We start from the raw sequence: 24,409 nt of genomic DNA, 5'->3' as shown, positions 1-24,409 counted from the left end.
AGAAGAAGCACATGCCATTATATGTGTCCAACTATTTGCAAAATTAGACATCTGGGTGCTATGAACAAAACCAAAGATGTGCAGGGAATAATTCTTTTCAAACTATACTTTTATTACTGCAGCTTTGAAAACATTGTCTGTAACAGTAAAAAATAAGAATCAATCTAATGTCTAACAACGTGGGTTAGAAAATATTATGGTATGTATCCATACCAGTAAATACTTGACAGTCATTAAAAGGATGATGTGGATCTGGATTTGATGTCATGGTAAATATTTACTGACACAGAGAGGTAACAAAATCTGGATAGATCATAATGCCAACTTTAAAGTCATAAAATAGTGTAATTTGATTTTCTAATATATAAAAATATGGAAGCCACAAAAAAATGCTAATAGTGTTTACCCACAATGCTGAAATTTTGCACACTTTTTTCTTGTTTTCAAACATTATTTTAATAAAAAGAAATAATGTACATTGTTATAAAGTAAGTACCAATAACCATATTATAACAATAATACCAGTAACAATGCATACCATTGTTCACAGTGCAGGCTCCACATCAGAAAGCTTTATTCAAATTTCTGTACTGACACTGTGCAACATTGGGAAAATTACTTAATCTCTCTGTGCCTCAGTTTCATCTCTTTCTGATGAGGATAATGACAGTACCAACCTAAAGGTAATGTGAGATAACAGTGCCTGGAATATATTAAGCATTACCCAAATTTTCAAAAACAATTAAAAGTAAGTAGATACGTAAACAACAATTTTCATTTTGGTTCACAACTGTTGTCTCTAATAAACTCTGCACAATATGCCTTGTCATATGTAAGCACTAAGTAAACGCTTTCTGACTGGAACTTGAAGATACATGTGTGTATTTACGTCTTCGCGTACATATGCTCGTGGAATTAAGGGTATTTTTTGATCCGTGCTTGTCACTGTATTTTACATAAAAATGTAGATGATTTTTGCACAAGGTCCTCTGAAGCCAAGTCCATTTTTACATAGTTCAAATGATAAGCAAGTCATGAAACACCTTTACTGATAACAATTTTAAGTGAAAATAAGGAAAGATCTGATCAAAATATATCTTATTGTTGAATCAATAAAGAAACAGATTCAGAATGCTCATTAATCACCAAACAACTCCCATACTTTAAATTAGCAGAGTTGACAGTCACTCTCTATATGTGTGTAACTGCAAACAGATACCTTATAAATAGGGAAATATTTTCTTCTCTCTTATGTTATATTTATTTCCCCTTAAATGTATTTGCTATTTCTATAATTTTCCATGTTTGATGACTTTCTGGAGCATGTTTTCTTAAGCAGTTTAAATATTGAACCCATGTCTTCCAAGGATGACGTTAAAACAGCAGATGGCAAATTCATAGAGATTATAGTTTTGTACTCAAATATAGTCGGGCATCAAAGTTCTGAAGTAATCAATAATAAAACATGTCTGCCCCCACATGGTTGTTGTAGGTGTGACTCCTGGGAGCCCAAACTGTACAATCAGGGCTACGTGCTTATTCTTCCAAAGAATGGGTACATTATAGATAATGTATTCTTTATCATGATCTGGAGCAAAAAGAAAGTGAAATAAGTTTTTCAAGAGACGTTGTTTTTTTATGTGGCATGTAATACCCCTTTATATTCAATTACCTAAGTGACTACATCTAGCCTTTTGTACTGAATTTTCAATGTTACTGAAAAATGCCTCCCAAGCTTGTGATGCCATTACTTAATTACTCCCGAATATGATTACATGTAATGATTTATTTCCCTCATAATATCTATTAAGCGATGTTTATTTGTTCACAGTTCTGATAGATGATAACCCTCAGAGAAGGAGCAGATGTGGTCTTATTTTATCTCTATTTCCCCAGGAATATTTAATAAATGCAAAATGCATGAAAGTTCATATATATATGTGTGTACATATATACATGCATACATATGTGTATTATATATAATGTGTGTAATTTGGGAGCTACCAAGTTCCTTCTGGTTTTTCTGTTTTGTTCTTATCTATCTCTGTACCAATATCATCCTATAAAAATTAACATAAAATTGGTTGATTTTGCATAGTGCAGTTTCCCCTGCTTGTCCGTCCCCCTCCTTTCTCCCTAAATTTGGATCACAATGTATTTCCTTCAGATTCATGTAGGCATGGGTCCATTGCCTATTGGTGTTGACTACTGCAGTGTTTCTACATTTATATTTTATGATGTATATACACTTTTCTAAAGAGTTTAATGGTTAATGTTTCTTAATTTTGAGTTTTATAAAAACAAAGTTTTACCACATCCATGTATGATGTTTAATTTGATGTGTCAACTTGACTGGGCCGTAAAGTGTCCAGATAGTTGGTCAATTTGGGTGTTTCCATGAGAGTGTTTTCAGATAAAAGTAGCATCTTAAGTCGGTAGACTGCGTAAAGCAGATTGCTGTTGTTAGTGCCATGGAGTCAATTCCAACTCCTAGCGACCCTGTGGAACTCTGCCTAGTCTCTTTGAGACCTCCATCACCCTCTGGTGACAAGGCTCTGCTGCTGTTTGCCTGTCCACCATGGGTGACCCCGCTGGTATTTGAAATGCCAGAGGCATAGTTGTCAGCATCACAGCAATAGGCAACCACTGCAGTATGACATCCAATAGATGGGTGGTGTGGTTCCCTAACCGAGAAACAAACCTGGGCCAAGGGGGTGAGAGCACGCAATCTTAACCACTAGACTATCAGGGCAGGCTGTAAAGCAGATTGCCTTCCCTAATTTGAGCAGGACTTATCCAATCAATTGAAGGCCTAAATAGGAACAAAGGCTGACCTTCCCCTGAGTAAGAGAAATTCTCCTGCCTGATGACCTCCCAGCTGGCACAGTGACTCTTCCTGGTTCTACAGCAGCTTCAGGCCTTCAGACTCAAACACGAACATCGGCTCTGCAGCTTTGGACTTGCCAACCTCCATAATTGTGGGAGCCAATTCCTTGTCCAAAAAACCCAGAAATTTCTCTTGAAAAAGATAGACACCCATCCTACAAGTTCTGTTTCTCTGGAGAACCCTAATATGACAGGGTTCTGCAATTTGTTTTTATCTCTCAAGATTTTGTTTATATTATCAGTGTTGTTGTGTGTAGTTGTACTGGACAACTATAATAGTTGTCTAGTTTTCCATTCTGTGAATATAATAAAATTAATATATGCATTCTTTTATCAGTGGACATTTGACTTTTTCCCTTTATTGTTTTACTATTATGAACAATGCTGTTATGACTTTGATAGTACTTGGTTTATTGTTACTTTTGCAAGACATTGTCTATGGTACATGCTTGAAATGGAGTTACTAATTTGTAAAGTAGATGGCTGGTCAGCTTTTCAGGAAAGTGCTCAATTATTTTCCGAAAGGTTACACTGGTTTATATTGCTGTGAGCAGTTTACAGGATTCCCAATGACGTCAAAATTTGTAATAATATGCTACTTAAATTTAACATCTATAGAGAGTAGAAGGTGATATATCCTTGTAATACTAATTCACATTTCTCTGATTATTAACAGGTTTGAGCATTTTTCCATTTGTTGATTTATATGTCCTGTACCTTTCATCATCTGTAAAATGGTGTTTGTTTCTTTTGGTCATTTTCTGTTGAGATGTTTGTCTTTTTATTTTTGGTATTGATTCATAAGTTTAATCATTCAACAAATATTTACTGATCCTGTACAACTTGCCAGACATTCTTCTCATGTCTGGAACACAATATAAAATAAAGTAGACCAAAATACCTCCTTCGGAGATCTTATATTTAGTGGAGGAATACACAAAATAAATGTGTGAAATAATACTAATTAGAAGATGATCGTTGCTTTGAAGAAATATAAAGCAAGGAAAGTGGACAGAGAATGAAGAAGGTATTTGCAATATGTGGCCTGTTAAAAATTTTTATGCTGTTTTTAAGATAAATAAAAATCATTATTTTTACATGGTGGAATTTGTGCTCTTTTTTTCTGAAGGTTTATGATTTTTGTGTCTTGTTAAAGAAATCTTTTAAATAACTATTTTCAAATTTCTGTTAATTGTTTTTTACATTTTTTTCTGTTACATTTAAGTCACAGGTATATTTGGAGTCAATTTACTCTTCTGGGGTATGAAGTAGGCACCTATTTTTTCTCCAAATAGATAGTTGTCAACTTATTGAAAAAATATCTTCTTTTCCCTCTCACTTTGTTTCTGGATTTTCTGTTAGTGTCTACTTGCTAATTAGTTTCTTCCTGTGCCAATACATATCTGTTTGAATAACTAGCGGTTTCTAAGAATTTGGTATCTGGTAAGACACTTCCCTCGCCTCATCCTTTTCTTCAGGAGGTCTTGACTATTCTTGGTTCTTTAAGTTTCCACATAAGTTTTTGAATCAGCTTATTGAGTTCTACCCAACAGCCCTACTGGGATTTTTATTGCAATTACTGTGAATCCTTAGATCAGTTTTTACAGGATTAACACATTTGCTATATAGAGTCTTCTTTACGATCAAGGTAAGTTTTTCTGTTTGTGTGGATTTCCTTTAATGTCTACTAATAAAACGTTCTATTTTTTTTTTCACAGAGTTCTTTCAATGTTTTTGAATTTTATGTCTAGATAATTGATATTTTAAGGGCTATTGCTTTTAATTTTTCTGAATGGTTTATAAATGATGTACAAAAGGGAAATTAATTTTATATGGGTTTTCTTAAAGTCCCTCATCCTGCTAAATTTTCTTAACGTTTTCAAAAAGATGTCTATAAAGTTGATTGTATTCTCTATGCAGTGAGATATACATCTTCATAATCAGTTTCATGTAGTCTTTTAGAAACAACATTTTTTCCTGTCTTCCTGTACTGACTAGGACATCAAGAACCACACGGTGCTTTCATTATTGTCTATACCAGTAACAATTTACAATTTGCATTATGCATTTCTCTTTGATGTATGAGATTATTTAGAAATAATTTCTATAATTCCCAAAGGTATGGAACTAGAAATTGTTATTACCAACAGACTAAAACGGAACATTTCTTAGTCTTGATCAGAAATTTGAGCATAATGCGTTGAATCATCTCATCTGTTTAAGGAATTCTCATTTTATTCCTAGTTTACAAGAAGCTTCTTTTTTTTTTTTAACAAAGTGAAAGTTGAATTTCATCATATGCTTTTTTCTGCAGCTTTCAAGATATTTATATGATTTTTCTCTTTCTCTAGCTTACTTTTTAAAATTGTAATAATTGACACACTAAAAATTTCCATTCCTCTGATAATCACAGCACACCTTAATACACATTTTTTACACATTGCCAGAATGACTTTGCTAACATATTGTTTAAAATTTTTGCTTCCATTTTCATGAGTGAGATAAAAATAATTTCTATTTGTTACACTGACTTTGGCTTCAGATCCATCTTACGGTGGTCTTATAAATGAGTGAGTTTATTCCCTATTTTTCTCCTCTCTGAAATTGGAAAGAATTTTGAAATTATGGAATCATATTTTTCTGTAAGAACTATATATATGTATGTTTTATTTGGTGGGATAAATTTTAACATTGAACTCTCTTTCTTTAACTTATAGAAATATTTATCTTTTTTCTTGAGTTAGTTTGCATGTTATGTTTTTATGAGAATTTGACCATTTTGTCTGTTTCTAAAATTATTGGCACAAATTTTGTCATGGTATCTTCTTAGCATGTCAAGCTCTTTTATGTAAATATTTAGTTTATATTTTTCCTAATGTTACTTATTCATGTTCTATTTTCCTCATGAAAAATCTCTCTGCAAGTTTATTTCATTAGAGTTTTCACAGAAAAAAATCATCTGTATTGTGTTTGTTTTTTTTCCTAGATTTCTATCTTTTTATACTTATTAACTTCTGTTTATTTTCCTTAAATACATTCTGTTGTGCTTTTACTAATTTCATAAGATGAATGCTTAGTTCAATTTCATCCTTATGCCTTTTCTAATATAAAAATATAGGAATAATATTGTCTTTGATAACAATTATATTTCACCTTGCAGTTGTGATGTGATATGTAGTATTTTAACTATTATCAATATTAATAAATATTTGCAATTTTCATTGTGATTTATTCTTTGTTGCATAAAATTATTTATAAGTATATTCCTTAATTTTTGAATATATGAAAATAAAAGATTATTACTGAGAACAAATTAAAAGTCTTGTGGCCAGAGTGTGTAGACTGTATTTTATGAATCCCTTGGTATTGTTGAGACTTAACTTTTAGCTTAATGCATGAATAATTTTATAAATATTCCATTTTATAAATGCTCTCAGAATGAATGTACACCCTTTAGTTAATAGCTTTCTAATTGTGCTGTTCAAATTTTGACATGTTAAGCTCATGAAATCTGGCACTATGATTGTGTGCTTTTAAATTTTTCCTTGTAGGTCTATGAATTTTTGCTTTATATATTTTGAAGCAATTCTATTAGGTGCATGCAAATTAGAATTTTTGAAAGCTCCTTTTCCTCTCTTTGCAGTGACTCTTTCTAATCAGAATGATGCTTTGTGCCCCATAATCTAAATTTCTGGCTTTCCTTTGGTATTTACTTGGGATACTTTTTTCGTCAGTTTACTTTCAAATTTTCCACGTTCTCATGTTTTATGTGTATCTCATGTAAATCAAATTCAGTTGGATTTTGTTGCTGTGATTTTAAAACCCCATTTTATAGTCTCAGTATTTTAACTGCAAGTTTACTTCATTTATATTTATAGAGATCATTGACAGACTTGAGCTGTATTTTTTACCAATTTATTTTTCATATTATCTCACCTGTTTGTACTTTTATTTTCTGTCTTCTTGTTCCCTTCCTTATTTTCAATATGTTGAAGATTACTTTTTAAATTTAGATTAGTAATTCGCCCCTCCTCCCTACCCACTTCCGTCGGATTAGAAGTTATATACTTATAACTCATTTTTTGGTGTGTATCACTGACATTGGACGGTGCACACTTAAGTTTTTAAAAATCTATATTTATATTCTTAATCTGTCTTTCAATCAAAATAAGGACCTTGGAACCCTTTAATTTGCATCATCCATTTTACATACTATATTTGTCCAGCATTTTCCTTTCACCCTAAAATTACTTGAGGTTATTATTATTATTGCTATTCTGCATTATTGGTTGTAGTTTAGCTTGTAGAAATAATGTTTAAAATTACTATCACATAGTTCTGGAACCTTATGTCTATCCTCCTGATCCATTCTCCACCCTTCTCTGCTCCGCCATGATATAATTCTCTATATCTTTTTTTTTTTTAAAGATTGGCGACTGAGCTAACAACTGTTGCCAATCTTTTTTTTTCTTCCTGCTTTTTTCTCCCCCAAATCCCCCCAGTACGTTGTTGTATATTTTAGTTGTGGGTCCTTCTAGTTGTGGCATGTGGGACGCCGCCTCAACATGGCCTAATGAGCGGTGCCATGTCCACGCCCAGGATCCGAACCCTAGGCCGCCGAAGCGGAACGCGCGGACTTAACCGTTGGGCCACGGGGCTGGCTCCTAATTCTCTATATCTTAACCTCTATTTCATATTGTCTATCTCTTTGTGTTTTTTACTATGTTTTATTCAGTTATCTCCTTTCCTTAGTGCTTCTAATGTATTTTTTTATTTCAGAATTTATTCTTTGTTCTATATTTGTTTCCTATGTTTTGATCCTTTTCATTGCATTTTTTAAAAACACATGTTCTTATTTAGTTATTATATAGCTTAAAGAGTTGCGGGAAATTTCTTTTAGTTCTAGGATATATTATACTCTGGGTTGAGCTCTTGATAGTTCCTATAATGATTCTTCTTTTCCTCTTTAATTATTGAAGGTTATTTGCAGAATAGCCTTGAAGTTTCTTTTCTGTTTGCCCACGTATAGTGTGGGTAACTTTCTGTGTCTATCTCTGTTGTCTCAGACATTTCTCCTGCTGCAGAAAATCAACATTTGAACACTGGCAGGTATGAGAGTAGGTTGGGAGAGCACAGATGAATGGGTATATAGTCTTTATCAGACTTCATTGATGGCTCTTTTATGATTCTGTTTTCACTTAAGAGATTTTATTAAATATCCTGTAGGGTCTGCCCCATGGCCGAGTGGTTAAGTTCACGCGCTCTGCTTCGGTGGCCTGGGGTTTCACTGGTTCGGATCCTGGGCATGGATATGGCACTGCTTGTCAGGCCACGCTGAGGTGGAGTCCCACATGGCACAACCAGAGGCACTCACAACTAGAGTTTACAGCTAGGTACTGGGGGGCTTGAGGGGAAAGAAGAAGGAAAAAAAATAAAGAAGATTGGCAACATTTGTTAGCTCAGGTGCCAATCTTTTAAACAAATAAATAAATAAATAAATAAATAAATAAATAAACTATCCTGTACCCGAGTTAATTCTACCCCTTGGGAAAGTGTGTCCCATTCTTGTATGACTTTCGATCTTTTCTCCAATTTATCATGTAATATTAGAGCCTCTACTTACGTCACAGACGCAGATCTCTGTTTATTTCTCTTGTTTTGTCTGCTTTTCCCAGCAATCTTCTTTTTTTAATCCCCTTGCTATTATAAAGCAAAGATTTTTTTTTTAAGTTGCCACCCTATTTACTTTTTTTCTAGAAATAGCAACATTATGGGAAGTAAAAGTTTGCTTGCTTTTGTCTTTTCCTGTACCAAGAATAAAAATTCTATTTTTATCCAACAAATTATTAAACACATTTACATTTGAAATAAACTCACAATATAAATACATGAACAATTTACATTTATAACTTTAACATCTTCAATTCAGTTCTTTTACTATTTAAGCAGAAATAAATATTATAATTCTCCAATAAAAAGGTAAATAAGTACAAAATAAACATTTAGAAAAATTTATAAAGTGTGTAACATTTAGCACTAGTTTGAGGATAATGAGTCTTACAGAAAAAATGTTGAAAAGCACTGGTAATTGAATAAAATCAAAGGTGTAAATGCATATCTTTGGAATGATGATATGAGCAAAGGGAAAATGATATTGTATTTAGAATTTGGGGATCATGTATATATTTTTGATGTGAGTTATGTCTAAATTAGAATCAGAATATAATATGTTTAAGATATTACAAGAACTCAGTGCTTCTGCTTATTATGATTCTTTTTTCCTTTGTTATTCTTTTTTTCTTCAAGAATAACTCAGTACTTCATTTTAATAAATAAAACAAATTTGGATAGATACGTGCTGACTTCCCTTGAATTTGAGTTATCCTGGTGTTGTGCCTGCCAAAAATATGATAAAGTGATGTACTCTGCTTCTGGTGTTGAATGATTCTGCAGCATCCATTTAGGAGTTTACTTTTAACATTACTTAGCAGAGATATATGAACTAATAGCTGTTTATCATTTCAATAGATATTGTACCCAAACCTTTCAGATTCAAACATTCGTATTATAAATTGTTGCTGATAAATGTTTTATAGATGATGTAAGATAAAATTGAACATCAACAAAGCTGAGATCACTGAGTTATTGATTCAATGTCCCTTGCTAAAATTACCAAGCTAAATATGATGTCAGCACAGAGATCAAACAGGAATGAAATCTATTAGTCTTTGTCATTATGCTTTTAATTTCAAGGGATGCTTTTAATTTAACGTGTATTTTCCTTCTCGGTCACTGTCAATATTTCAGAGGTGTCAGTAAATCAAAATATAAAGCATGAAAGGTGTAACTTATGTCTTTTACAGCCTCTTTTCTTAATCTATGTATATTTATATTTGCTATCTTCACTGCAATATATTGACAAGACTCTACAGTAATGACAGATAATCCATATCATACATGTACATTCATATTTTATTTAAAAACATTAGCAAGATCCCTGAATGTAGAGAAGCACAGATTTTAACAGCAGGTGAGTAACTGGTAGGTCTTTCTGTTCCTCCCCCAGAGTCTATTTGGGGGAGTTCTATACCCTCATTATTTTGATGCTCACTAGTTTGGTAGCTATAATGGCTTTCATTATTCATTAAAATTTAATCTTTAAGATTGTTTCTTTGAATTTTCATAACACTTAAACAATAAGCTATGTAGAGGAGTAAAGGGGTGTTTGGGGTCTTGATACTTTTTACCCATTTCAAGGTTCTTTATTGTAAGCTTTTCATTATATCACCTTAAGGGCTGGAATAATACAGGCTCATTAGCATCGAAAATTCATATTTGTTCATGGTACTTTTAAGATAAAAAAGACCTAAGCAATTATCTAGGACTAGAGTGGCAAAATTATTTTAATACGTATGCAAATTTTATTTGTTTGGATATGTGCTTCTTATAAAGATTGACATAGATTAATACAGGATTGTGCTATTGGTAGGCATAGTTTTAATTAAAATGCACAAAAGTATTCAAGTAATTTTGAATAAACCTTTAGAAACTAGAGTATCAATATTACAAATGAAAATATTTTTCTGAATACATTGTGACTAACATAAAATTGAGTACAATTATTTATTTTAAAGCAGAACTATTTTCACCTCCTAAATTCAATTGACAGGTAGAATCTAGGCTTTTCTTTATGAGAATGAGAAATACCGTATAAGCTGATATCTTTCTTAGGATCATCTAAATTGGAACATTAAAAACAAAAATTGACTATCCACTATTTAATTATTTATCCTTATATTGTTACACAGATAAAAGTAAGAGAACTGGGTATGGAAGTATATAATAATTTATGTTTTGTGTCATTGCCTTATTAATTGTATATGAATATAAAATGCTTCCAGATCTGAAGAAATAGAAGATTCAAAAGTGAGTCCAAAAACCATTGCCCTGTACGCCACCGCATCTCTCCACAGAGGTAACCGTTCTTAACTACTTAGTTTCTTAAGCTTAAAACAGTTTTTCTGAAACATTTTTTTCTCGCTTAATAAGAGAGTTCTTTCTATGTCGTATACATCTGCACCATATTTTAAGAGCTACAAAATATTTCTAAAGGGGGTCTTCCGTTGTGTACTCTGTTCTCATTGATGGAAATGAAAGTAGTGTTTTACTTCTTTATTTATTTGGTTGTAAAGAACGATGCTATGACTACTCTTGAAGATGCATTGTTGAGTTCAAATACAGTATTTCTTTAGGTAAATTCCTAGAAGAGGTTTGTTTAGTTCAGAGGCATGAACTGAAGCAAGAACTATAAGCAATACTGTCGAAGTACAGTTTTAAAAGACTGGATCAGGGCCGGGGGCCGAGTGGTTAAGCTCGCGAGCTCCACTTCGGCGGCCCAGGGTTTTCCCGGTTCGGATCCTGGGCACGACATGGCACCACTCATCAGGCCATGCTGAGGCGGCGTCCCAGGTGCCACATTAGAAGGACCTACAACTAAATATACGCAGCTATGTGCTGGGAGGATTTGGGGAGAAAAAAGCAGGAAAAAGAAAAAAAAGATTTGCAACAGCTGATAGCTCAGGTGCCAATCTTTAAAAAAAAAAAGACTGGATCAGCTTACAATTGATGTAATATTGTATATAAGTGGCCATTGCTCTACACCCTATTCTCCTACTGTGTGTGCATGTGTGAATCTGACAGAGCAACCTAATTTAAGAGTGTTTCGTAAAATTCATTTGTTTAAATCATAGTCAAGCTGAACATTAACATGGAATGCATATTGTTTCCTTCTATATTTATTTGCCATTTTTATATTTGGAGCTCTTAATTATTTGCCTGTTGCATATGTCACAAAAAACTGTCCTTTTGTAGCTATCTCTTCGCTTAGAGTATTGCGTCTTTCATCTGTTGGTAGTTTTTCTTTTTAATTTTCATACAAAGAAATCAATATTTTTTTCTTTATCATTTCTGGGGTGTGTTAGTTTTTTGGAAGATATTTCCCACCCCAGAATTTGTTTCTAATTACTTGTATTTTCTTTTTTGGTGAGGAAGATTGGCCCTCAGCCAACATCTGTTGCCAATCCTCCTCTTTTTGCTTGAGGAAGATTGGCCCTGAGCTGACGTCTGTGCCAATCTTCCTCCACTCTCTATGTGGGATGCTGCCACAGCATGGCTTGATGAGCATTGTGTAGGTCTGCACAAGGGATCCGAACCTGCAAAACCTGGGTTGCCAAAGTGGAGCCCATGAACTTAACCACTATCCCACTGGGTTGGCCCCTAATTACTTGTATTTTCTTCTAACCATCTTATTTTTGCTTTTAACATTTTTTGTTGGAATTTATTGTCTATGACAAGGGATTGGGATTTGTAACCTATTTATTCAATCATTTCTTTACATTAGTATGGAATCATGATTGTTGATTTTACACTTAGGTTATAATCCAATATTATTTTATTTTGTTGCTCAAATTTTTCTCGCTTTGGCTATTGGGAGTTTTTTCAGTGGGTCCCTGTATTTCTTGTTCCTTTGACATTATTAGGGGGGTGTGTGTGTATGTTATGTTTAGCAATTTTCTTACTTTTTGTCACTACAAGATGCTCCAGGCTGATGTTTGGAATTTACTGTCTCAGTCCCAGAGTCAGTCATTTCTCTGAGGAGCTCTAGTTCCTTTACTTGGAGAATTCTATTAAATACCGAGATCTGGGTATAACAGAACATTTACTGTGATTTAAAATAAATTTTCACAGAAAAATGCTGAAATTAATTATTTTAAAGAAATGCCTAATAATATTTTATAGGACACAGCTTAGGTAACAATGACAGATCATGTTATTACCTTACTTTGAGCTAGCATACCTAATTTTAAGCAATAAAATTGAATTAAATAATCAGTAGTGCTGATACTTTACTGATTAAGACTGACATTTTCCCTCATAAATGTCATGTATTATTCTGGGTTTTTTAAAATATATATAATGAAGAGAATGAGTAAAAAAGTAGTTAATGTTAAAGCAGTTTTCTTGTTAAAATAATTATAAAATAATTTTAAATTAATAGACTTGATAGAGAAACAATAAAAAGTAAACAATGTAATAACCTTGTTTGACTTTAAACAATAATACAATAAATGTTTATAAAAATAATTAATAGGCTAATATAGCCAAAATATGCATGTACAACTTCTGTGCACATAAAAATACAGTGTGGCTACTCTATTTAAAGCATTCTGCATGACATGCAACAGTGTCGATGTGCTCTGTGTACGATCCAAGTAGTTCCTGAAATTTCATTAGCAGAAGCATGTCCCTGTGCCTATCAACTATGTTTTCTCATTTGATTTCTCTCTTGGTATATTTATGGAAGCCTCAGTTGGATCTAAATTCATGTTCCTCTGCTCTTTATCCTTCCAGTAATTTCTCAAACACTTGATGAAAACATGCTGAATCAGTTTATTTACAAGATGGTTTTCTTCATCTTCTCTTTGGAAAATTTCCCTAGTTATGTATGCGTATATAAGCAACTTTATAGTTAAGGTATAAATAAAATATCCAATCTTCTTGACAGTAGGAAGGCTGAGCAATTTCATAATGAACTCACCAATATCAATTATCGGCTTGAAAATTTCAGAGGAAAATATTCATATGTCATTTTTTCCTTAATTGTGTAGTTTTATTTTAACTTTGCAAAATATCTCCTAAACTTTAAACTCTATTTGATTTTGTGGCTATGAAAAAAGTGTTATAGTATATGCAAATATGTAGTTATTTTGTTGAGCTTTTTCTAATGTATGAGAAAACCACACAATTAAATACTTTCCTTGAAATTATTGGTCTCTCTATGTCTCTTTTCTTTTCAAGGAATCTTCTGAAAATATGGTGTTATTTTATTTTCTAAATTCACTAATGTACTTAACATAACACTTATACCTGTGTATTTTGCTGCATTTAAAAAAATGCACAAAAATGCTTTGGAAAATTACTCAGCCAACCATGAACAAAAGTCAGATTTCGTTTTTCCATTGTCTCATTGTGATGGGGGATTTTGGAACACTGAGTTTAGATTGCCATGAATGCAATCAGCTAGGCTCTAATGGATCTCTCTTAGAGGCACCTTTACCTTTCATTATGTCCACCAGGCTTGCAACTGTAAGTTCGTTTAAGAAGTTAATGCTAATTCAGCTATGATAAATCTTGACTTAATCAGAGTCATCCATGGAAATAGGAGTTGCAATAAACCCTAGTGGAAGAATCAGGAAATTTTGCAAATATCAAGAAAATCTCCTATTGTTAAGGTGAAAATGACATGCAAGTACTTTTTTAAAATTTAAATTTAGCAAATTGTTAATTGATTTCAGTGACTTTATTATATAATTGGTCAATCTGCCTATAGGTAACAACACTGGATATATTTAAAAGAAATTAGAGCATGGGAAAGTCTATTAAAATCATTAACTTCCTAGTGGTTTATTTCTTGAGCTTAAAGGAATTACGGGGTTTATCAATTGCTATAAGCTACAACTCACTGAAATATTCTTGAAATTCTTCCTTTCTTTTTACCTCATTCTAAACTTATTATGTCTTTAACTCTGTAATTTAAATAATTGTCCCTAAAGATAACTTTCCTTTCAGGATTAATTGGAAATTGAACAATGTCATATCTTTGGGGATGTGCGGCACAACAAGTTGGGTGATAGATATCTTCTATCATCCATGACATAAACAAGCATTTACAGTAATCAATAGAATGTAAAAAAAATACTCAGCAGATCAAGGTCAATGCCTTACGAAGTTCTAATAAATAGTAATAGTAACGCTGTAAGCAGGCGGGAAAATCCTTCTTTAAATTGTAAGATTGTTGGGGGGGAGGACTTATGTCTGCCTGTGCATTTAGACATAAGGGACACTGGCATAGAGCTGTACTAGGTAAACGGAGTCTCTTTAGCTCTGAATAATGTAGCTAGAGAATTTAATTTAGAGTTTGTAGTCTTCAGCTTGGTAATTCCCACAATAGGCTCTACGGGGAGAGTCAAACTTGGCAGCGATCACAAGTGTTTTGCAGGGCTTTCATGGTATAAAATGGTCATTATAGGTCACTGTTCCTTTAACAATATTTAAGTGGTAGCTGTGTTTAGCAGTTCAGGTGTAAACACAGTAAGAAATTGGAAAAAATATTTCTGAGCCAGAGATTTTAACAAGTCTACAAAATGCAGTAATGCCAAAGAGAAGAATCAAGAGCACTAGTACTGGAAACAAACAGAAGCCTGAGCCAAGAAAGCTTGCTTCTGATGCCTGCAAGGGTACACAAAGGTCTTGGGCAGTCTTTTCTGGAGTTATCTGTGCTGAATCAGCTTCTCCCTAATTACATTACATATTTCACCGGCAGTGGCCAAGCCGAAGTTGTTTCTGATGGACTCAAAGTTAAGCATACTCAAAGAGAATTCGGATGTTGATTAGAGAGCCTGTGCACTTTCTACGTATTATTATTTGCAGCTTTTCTACAAAAGTACCGATGTCCACGTTTTTAGAAGGTGAGCATATGCAATTTTTATTTCTAAAGGCCTCCTTAAAATGCACAATGTGAAAATAAAAAGAACTTTCTACTATTATACTATTTTCTTAAGGCAGTATTTTATATTCAGGGTCTTTCTGGGAAAGAGAACACAAATATTGGTCTAAAGGCACATATGTTGGGACATCCCTGTGACACAATACTCCACAGGAATAAAAGTGTACAAACTACTAAGTGCAACAGGATGGATACGTCTCAAGTATATTGAGCTAAATAAAAGAATCCAGACTCAAACGGTTATGTATTATATGTTTCCATTTCCACGAGATTCTGGAAAAGGTACACTTGTAAGGACAGAAAGTAGATTAGCTGTGCCCGGGGTCTAAGGTTAGGGGCATGAGCTAATTATTTGGGGTGACATAAATATGGGTATATGATTGTGTACATTTGCAAAAACTCATAAAATTATGTACCTAAACAGGATAAATGTATATTGCATATGAATTATACTCTAACAAATCTGACTTTAAAAAATTATATAATTCAGAAAGTATCAATTATCAAGGATTCTTCAGTTCAGCCAATTATATAATTACAAAAATTCACAATATATGTTTAATATTGCAACTATGAAGCCTATGCTTTTTCTTGCTACACACTTGTCACAGAAGAGACCAAAGAGGGGAGGTTTAAAGCTTCGAATTTCTATTTCTTGGGCTTAATTTTAATCGGCTAGAAAATGTTTCTTCCTTAAAATAGACTGAATATTTAAAATGTTTAAATGAGGATTAGTATTAAAAATTAGTCATCTTTGAGTCTCCACACATCCTCTATTTGGTCATTTTGAATCAATGCAATATATGTTTTGAATAATATAACGTCAACCAATTTTTTGTCACAAATCTGCATATTGGTTATATAATAAAAAGACAAGGGCAAACTCACCCTTCCAGAACTCGCTTATTGTCTAATCAATGTTTCGATTTTTTTAAAAAGCTACATATGTAATCTTTAGACATATCTTAAGTTACTTATCTCATGTTATTTTCTCATATATATTTTTACCCAGATCAAGATGAAACCCTTCAGTTATAAATTTAAACTCTGTTTATAAATTCTAAGTATGAGGTAGACATTAAGTTTAACTTCTTTTAAATCAGAATTGCCACTTGGATGTTGATGTGTGTTCACCTTTTAGATCACTGAATTTGAGAAATTTACCTAGTTGATTAAACTGGCCAACGAAAAAATAAAAAAGTGAAAATCATGAATCTTGGCTAGTGTTGCTAGCCATTGTCCACTTATTTTCAACCTTTTGCAGAGGAAATAATAGGTTATATGTGAATGTTCAAGGAATTTTATTTTTTCTTACAATGAATTCTGCTCTGTAATAAACAGATATGAGCCTATAACCTATGGTTTGGGTTTCAAATTCACATCAGAATTTAAACCTCTTTCTTCCTTTTATCTTCATTATTTTACATTTATTTATAGGTTATTTAGCATGTTGCATATGCATTATAAACTCCATGTTTCTTCATTTTGTGGCTCGACTTTATGCTTTATAATTCTACAATAATTTTATAATTTTTCATTATTTGTTAATATTTTTAATTTTTTCTTATAAGAAGATGATGTAAACAATTAAAACAGTGAAACTTTAATTGTGCAACATGTCGGGCATGCAATCACTGTACAAGCTAGGAATCAAGAAGTCACCCAAATTACTAAAAGTAAATCTCTGCTTTGTGTTATGAATATTGGCAAGTCAAAATAGTTCACAGTGGCCACATATGTAAAAACAACCTCATGAAGGACAACTAGTAAAGCTCTCCAGGAAGCACTTATTGACACATTTCTTAGAGAGCACAGAATATAATTCTGTTAGGTTCACACCAGGGTGTTCTTTATGTTCTTGAAAATAAGAAGGTTGGAGAATTATTTTGCCCAAAGATGAACCAAAGCTCACTCTTTACGTAATTCCCAAATTTGTTCTATCCATGATTATATAATTATGATTTATAAAACCAGATGAACCACATCTTTATTCCATCATTTTTACATGCCTAGTATTCTTTTTCAGTGAAAAATAAAACACATAGCTATTTTTGTCACATAAGAAAGCAAAATCACCTCTCTGGAAATCGCTGTTACCTTTTTGACCATCAGATATAGTAGTTCATTCTGCATTCGGAAAGTCAATAGTATTCATTTCTTTGCTGTTTCAACTATTCATTGCTATCGTTGAACATCTCAAAATGACTACCCCTAAGGTCTACCCAATCATGAATTATAAATTTCAGTTCATTAACACTGCTCATAACCATATTGTCCTTGTTGAATTATAATGTGAAGAGTTTGCAAAGTCAGAGAATTTTCTCAGCATATTAGTCTTCAAAAACAAATCAGGTGGTATAACTTAATCACAATCAAAAACATGAAGAAGCTCAGGTAAGAAACAGTATCTTCAATGCTTTGCCTACTGGAATCCTGGTGCATAGGGCCCCAATAGACTTCTTTAAAATTTTACTCTCCAATCTATTATTCAAGTAACTCTTAACATGAGCCCTCAGATACGAAACTAAAAACCTAAGTTATTATAATATAATCCCTTTTGGGGGATTCCAGGCGTGCAGCTCATTGTGAGATTTATTTTCTTTCCAATGTTTTTAACTCACATGTTTCTATCATTTTGCTGCATCACAAGTTATTTTCTGCCACTAGATAATTTTATGTTTTCCTTTCACCAGGCAATTCAAATACAATTCGGTGTTTCAAGTATGGTATCTCTCTTTAAAGAGGAAGACATTGGTAAATATTAAACTACTTTAGCATGGAAATAACACATATATGAAATACATAGTCAAGCAGTAATTTAGAAAATTTGCTTATGATTGAATGATAGACAAATAGTTGTGATATAGAGCTGAAAGTCATGCCATCTCTTTCGAATATGTCTCCAGAAGCCAAAATTTCAATTGAACTAAATATGCCATAGAACAAGAAGGGATTAAAAAGCCACACTTCTTCAGAGGGATCTTTTTAAGCACATACTGACTAGGTTAGAAACTCAGTGTTTATGAGGGTGCAAACTCCAGATGGAAGCCAGTTAGTTTTAGAAGGATAGCTAAGATTATTTATATTGCATCGTCTTCTCTATACATTTCTTAGTCTTCAAGATGATTTTACATGCTGAGTAAAGAAAATGGAAATCTCATAAGTATCTTTTTCTAATAAAAGAATGGCATTTTCTTCTCTTTTGCAAAAAGACAGCTAAAGCAATTTTGATTAACAAAGGTTGTGACATGTCATTGAGTTAATGCATCCTAAAAGTAAGGGCACATCAGTAAGATTTAACCCATCTCTGGAAAGTAGTTCATAAATAAATTCTCAGACTCCTCTGACAAAATATTTTCTGAGAAATATAAAATTATAGGTGTGTGCTTGGCCATAAAATATGTAAGAGAGGCAGTAAAAAGAATTTCATTAACATAAACAAGCCAAAAATCCTAATGCATTTCAACAGAAATGGGCTCCCGTGTAAGATGAACTATGGACTAGGGCGCTCATGTATAATTCAAACTTTTCAGGAGCTTCTGCCAAATGTACTGTGATTTCTCTTAAAAGACATGGAATCATTTATGGTAGTTAAATTTCTCCCAGATTTTTTTAGTAAAGAGTGAAAAAAAATACAATCTAAAAGTCCAGGGAGTTTTGAGGAATTAAACTTCTTACTTGGAACAAGTTAATCCCAATCAGATTACAGAATCTATATAAATTCTCACTCCCATAAAATTTGAACAACATTAGTCTAAAATAACCAAATAGTATCGGAGGACAGGTTACTTTCCAATACAGTACTAAAACAAAAAGAAAATTCCATTTTTGCATTTGCCACCAAGAGCAACACCTTGCACTGTATATCTGGCAAAATCTGTCAATATCTTTTTTTTCTGCGTCAATGCTCTAAGGCGACATCAAAGAGACATAGAAGTAGAGAATCAATATCTTAGTGCCAGAAGCAGCCGCAAAACTGTGACCTAGATGGCGTTTACTGTTGATCAGGTTACAGCCTCTCCATCCAAACCTTCTAAAAGTACCAGCGAGCCCATCCAGAACCCACTTGCCAGAGCCTTTCTTTCAGCTGTAGCTATTAAACACATTTCACTTTTATCTCACAATGGGAATGCGATGGTTAAGAAAGAAATAGAGATAAAAACAAGCAATAGGAAAGGGTTTCTAAGTAGTTCATTAAATGGCACTGTTTCAAAACAGCAGTGCTTATTGAATTGCGCCTCTGAAGGAGGCTGAAGCTATGCAAAAGCTAAGAGAGAAAGTGTACCAGGGCATCATCAGACCTGCTCGCGCTACACAATTGGCTCTCAGACACGCACAGGATCAGACATGCACAATATCAAAAGGGAAGATGGAAAGGTGTTAAAAATACATCAGAAGTATTTCAAATGACTGTTGTCCAATTTATATCCAACCCATAATGAATGGAACGGCACTGTTGAATGTAACTTATTCTGTACTGTAAACAATATTTCCTCAGTTAATTTAAAAAGCAAGGTTACAACAGATGATCCTACTGCAATATATTGCTTCATGATAACAGGACTTATAATACACTAAATGTCTAACAGTTTTAAACAGAGCATCTGATGTGACAATAAAATGAAAAATCTTTGGTTTCAGTTCTTGCTGTTGGACCACATGCTTTAAAAAGCAAATAAAAAATTTATTCCAGGTGAACTAAGATGCATTAATTTAGTAATTAAGGTGAACTCAGTAGCCACAGACAGTGGAGCCACATAAAAAGGATATTCCTTGAACAAGTGGTAAGCAGAATTTGATGTTTTGAGTGTAATACTGAAAATAAAACATTACTGCTTAGAACTAGATATATATCATAATGCCATTATTGGTGTTCTACCTGTGTTTAAAATGATTTAAGGCATCTTGGGATAGAAAGATAGAGGTGAAGCAGTCTCTCCTTGCAGCTTCTCTGGAAGTCAGCACAGGGTTTACTCTGCCCTTACTGCCCTAGGACAAGGGCTTCTCTGATGTCTGTATCTCAGGTATCTCTCACCATGCCGCTTTATCCTTGTATCCCCCAAAGTTCCTTTTTTTCAAAATTTGCATTTTAACTCATATATTTGGAACACTAAGCATGCTTGAGGCAGGTAGATTTATTTTCTTCTGCTTGTTTGCCATTTGGTGACGGCAGATGGAATGAGATGGAGAGAGGATGTGGGACTCAGTAACTGGGTTTATTGCAGAAATTTGACTCCTCGTGCAATCCTCTTTGAATCCCTCGTGTTCACCCTGATGGCTGGCACAGGAAGACTCAGAAGCTTTTTATTAATGAACTAAGCAGGCAAAATGCCCAGATCTTCCTCATCACTCAGTTTTCTGTGGCTGATGTTTTTCCTTTAAAAAACAAGGCAAGAAAAAGAAAAAATACACCTAGTGTATCACTTGTAAGAGTATAACAGAAACACACATTTTATTAAAGGAAAAATGATCCAGATTTTTTTAAACTAACTTTTTCCTCGTACACTGCTTAGGAGAACTTAAAGTTTCAAATGTTGTTGAACTTCCCTTATGGGTGAAGATAAGATCCAAAAACCATTAGAATCAAATGCTCACATTTGATACTTTTCCTGCCCTATTTTAAGACATTCTTTTTGTTTTGATTTAGAATTAAGGTAGGTTGACTCATTACATAAAGCTAACTTTTGTGCTACAAAAGTGTCAAACTATAATGTGCAAAAGATCGTAGAGATTATTTAGTGCAAACTCTCACCCAATCAAATCACACGCCTGACCAGGCCAATAATTTGTCACCAACTCAACCAGCTAGCCATAGTGGACGCTGTGTCTGGAAACTGTTTCCATAGTTGAGCATCTCTAATTGCTGTAAAGATCTTCCTTTGATTTACCCCATATCTGAATCCCAGGAATCATCACCAACTGGTTCTTATGGGAATTCTCCCTCTACCTGAAATTTTAACAGTTTATTGTCTTCTTTATTTCATTCAGACTTAAGGTCTACACTTTCTTGAACTTGTTTCTATACTCTTCATCGTCCTGCTCACCCTCTGTTGGAAGTTCTCTGCTGTATCAATATCCTTTTGAAATATAGCATGCAGAATTACACACAATAACTCTGATCTGATGTAACTAGGTTCCTCTTGCACTTTCCATACATAAATGCTGGTACTCTAGAATTCTGAAATTGCGTACGTAGACGTTATTTTACTATCTGCATTTATACTTAGACTTCATTTTATTGTCCACGTTTAATATTTTTGCATCAATCCGAATGGCTTCAAGTAATAGGAATATGTTGATGACTTGTAAAAATATAGAAAGGTCCAAATTACTCGTATGCACTCCAAAGTTCCAGTATCTAAATATATTTCTAAGTTCCATATTCCAAGTTCATCTTGGAGGCTTCACAGTTAACTGAAAATTTCTCTCTTCATTCAACATGTATGTATCAATTGTCTTCCATGTGTCAAGCATTATTCTAGGAATTTTGGATACATCAGTGACCAAATATCTCTGCCCTTGCAGAGTTTATATTATGGAGGTGGGTGGGTAGGCAATGAATAATAAATAATTAAATTAGTATGCCTGAAAATAAGTGCTGTGAAAATAAGGGGCACTGGAGCAGGGTAACAGGAATCAGGAGGGATGGGGTTGGTTATGGTACGTCTTATTGAGAAGTTGACATTTGAGCAAAACTTGAAGGAAGGAGTTGGAAGAGACACACTTTGTATCAGTGTTCAGAGGAATCCTGGGAGAACCATTCAAGTATAAATAAGTTAAAACAGGAAAAAAGAGGGAAGGTATTTATGTAAACACTTTGTTGGAAATATAAAGAAATTGCACGCAATGTAAACCATTAACACTGGTTAAATGTCATCAACTCATTTAACTTTCAGCAGTTAAACTACATTTTCCTAATCCATTTATACTTCCACTCTACCTGGTTGTCTATTTTATTCCTTTTCCTCTCTTTTATAACCTCTAATACCTCCTTTTCTTCCCTTTCTTTTAGCCCACGACTTTGCTAATTCACTGAGAATATAAAAGCAATCAAAAGAGAGACATTCCCCATGTACTCTCTTACCAGCCTCTCTGCCCAGGTGCTCAGCCTTTCCTCATTTGCAGTTTCTTGCTGGTTCCCAACCTTCTCAGCACTGGAGTAATCCTGTGTTCAGTCCCTAGATCTCTTTTGTTTTCTATCTACCTTTTTTGGTGATCTTGTTCAGCTTCATGGCTTTATATACCATCTATAGACTGATGCCTCGCCTTCTCTAATTTTCGTATTTGCTCTGGATCTTTCCCTTGAATACCATACATGATAGGTCTAACTGCTTACTAAAAATATCAATTTGGATGTTTAGGTGGGAAGAGTGACCCCTCACCCAATATGTCAACTTCTTGATTTTGCCTATCTGGGAATATCTTATATTACATGGAAAAAGGGATTCTGAAGACATAATTAAGATTACAGATCTTAAAATAAGTCCTGGATTATCCAGATGGGCCCAATCTAGTCACATGAGCCCTTAAAAGCAGAGAAATTTTCCTGGCTGGGTGAAGAGCTATGCGGCAGAAACAGAAGTCTGAGAGATTTCAATGTAAGAAGGATATAATGTGCCATTTTTGGTTCTGATGTGGTGGGCCATGTGGCCCTCAGCTCAGTGCCAGCAGGGAAATGGAAACCTCAATCTCACAACCACAAGGAAGTGAACTCTGCCAACAACTTGAATGAGCTTGGAAGTGGATTATTCCACGGAGCCTCCAAAACCAAAAGCCTTGAATGCTCACTCCTTGACCTGGACTTGTGAGACCCCAGGAGAAGAACCAGCTGAGCCACATTGTGCCCAGACTTCTGTACCATGAAAACTGTGAGATAATAAGTGCATGTTGTTTTAAGCCTAAAAGTCTGTGGTGATTTGTTATGATAGCAGTAGGAAACTTCTATAAATATTGATTTGGCATCTTAGCAATGGACAGTTAAAATAAATGTCTAACAAGCATTTGAGATTTCAAATGTGTCCCAAACCAAGTTTCACATATGCCTTAATTTCCCCCCAAAACTTGTTTTCTCCACAGCCTTCCCTATCCCAGTAACTAGCAATTCTATCCTTCAGAAGTTCAGGCCAAAGGCCTTGGAATCCTTCCTGACTCCTGTCTTTCTCACACACTCCATGACTGATCCATCAGCAGCGTCTTTTGGGATTAACATCAAGAGATATCCAGTGTATGATCAGCTCTTAGCACCTGCCTGATGACACTGTCTAATATATCTCAGCTGGATTATTGCAATAGTGTCCTAACTCATCTCCTTGTTTCTGCCTGTGTCTCTTCCATTTCTTCTCAACCTACCAGTCAGAGTAATCTTTCTAAATCGTTAGTTGAATCGTGTTTCTCATAAGCTCAGATCTTCCAGTGGGATCTATATAGACAATAATAAAAAATATGATGGGAAAAAAGCAGGCACAAGTAGGTAGAGGCACAGAAGCCCAGAGAAAGGGGACATCATGAGATCATAAATTCTGGCATTTTCCATTAACCAGGCTTTAAGTCTATCTTTAGGCTATAAAATTAAGAATACCAAGAATTCTTATTTACAGCTTTAAGGAACAGAGAGGGTTCAGTTTTAAACCGGAAATCATTTAAAGAAATATAGAAATAACTATTCACAGTGGTTATAATGGGAAAATGAGACTGAGGGGCACAGGGAAAAGGAGGTTTGCTTTTTGTTGATGATTTTTCCATTGCTGTAAATTTTTACAGCTATCATGTTCTAGATTTATATTAAATGATCCCTTAAGAACTTAAGTTTTTATCTGGTCTTCTCTGAGCAGTGAGGTCTTCAAACATAAAGTAGAAGTATAAAAGACAGAAATTATGTAAATGTTTTTCAGCTGCTTTAGTGAAATAGGATAATTTATATTAGATATCTTATGTTTTTCCATATAATAGCAGTTATTT

Source organism: Equus quagga, chromosome 9, assembly GCF_021613505.1.
Source record: "Equus quagga isolate Etosha38 chromosome 9, UCLA_HA_Equagga_1.0, whole genome shotgun sequence".
Classification (NCBI taxonomy): domain Eukaryota; kingdom Metazoa; phylum Chordata; class Mammalia; order Perissodactyla; family Equidae; genus Equus; species Equus quagga.
The sequence above is the reverse complement of the archived record's forward strand: the minus strand, read 5'-3'. Positions refer to the sequence as shown.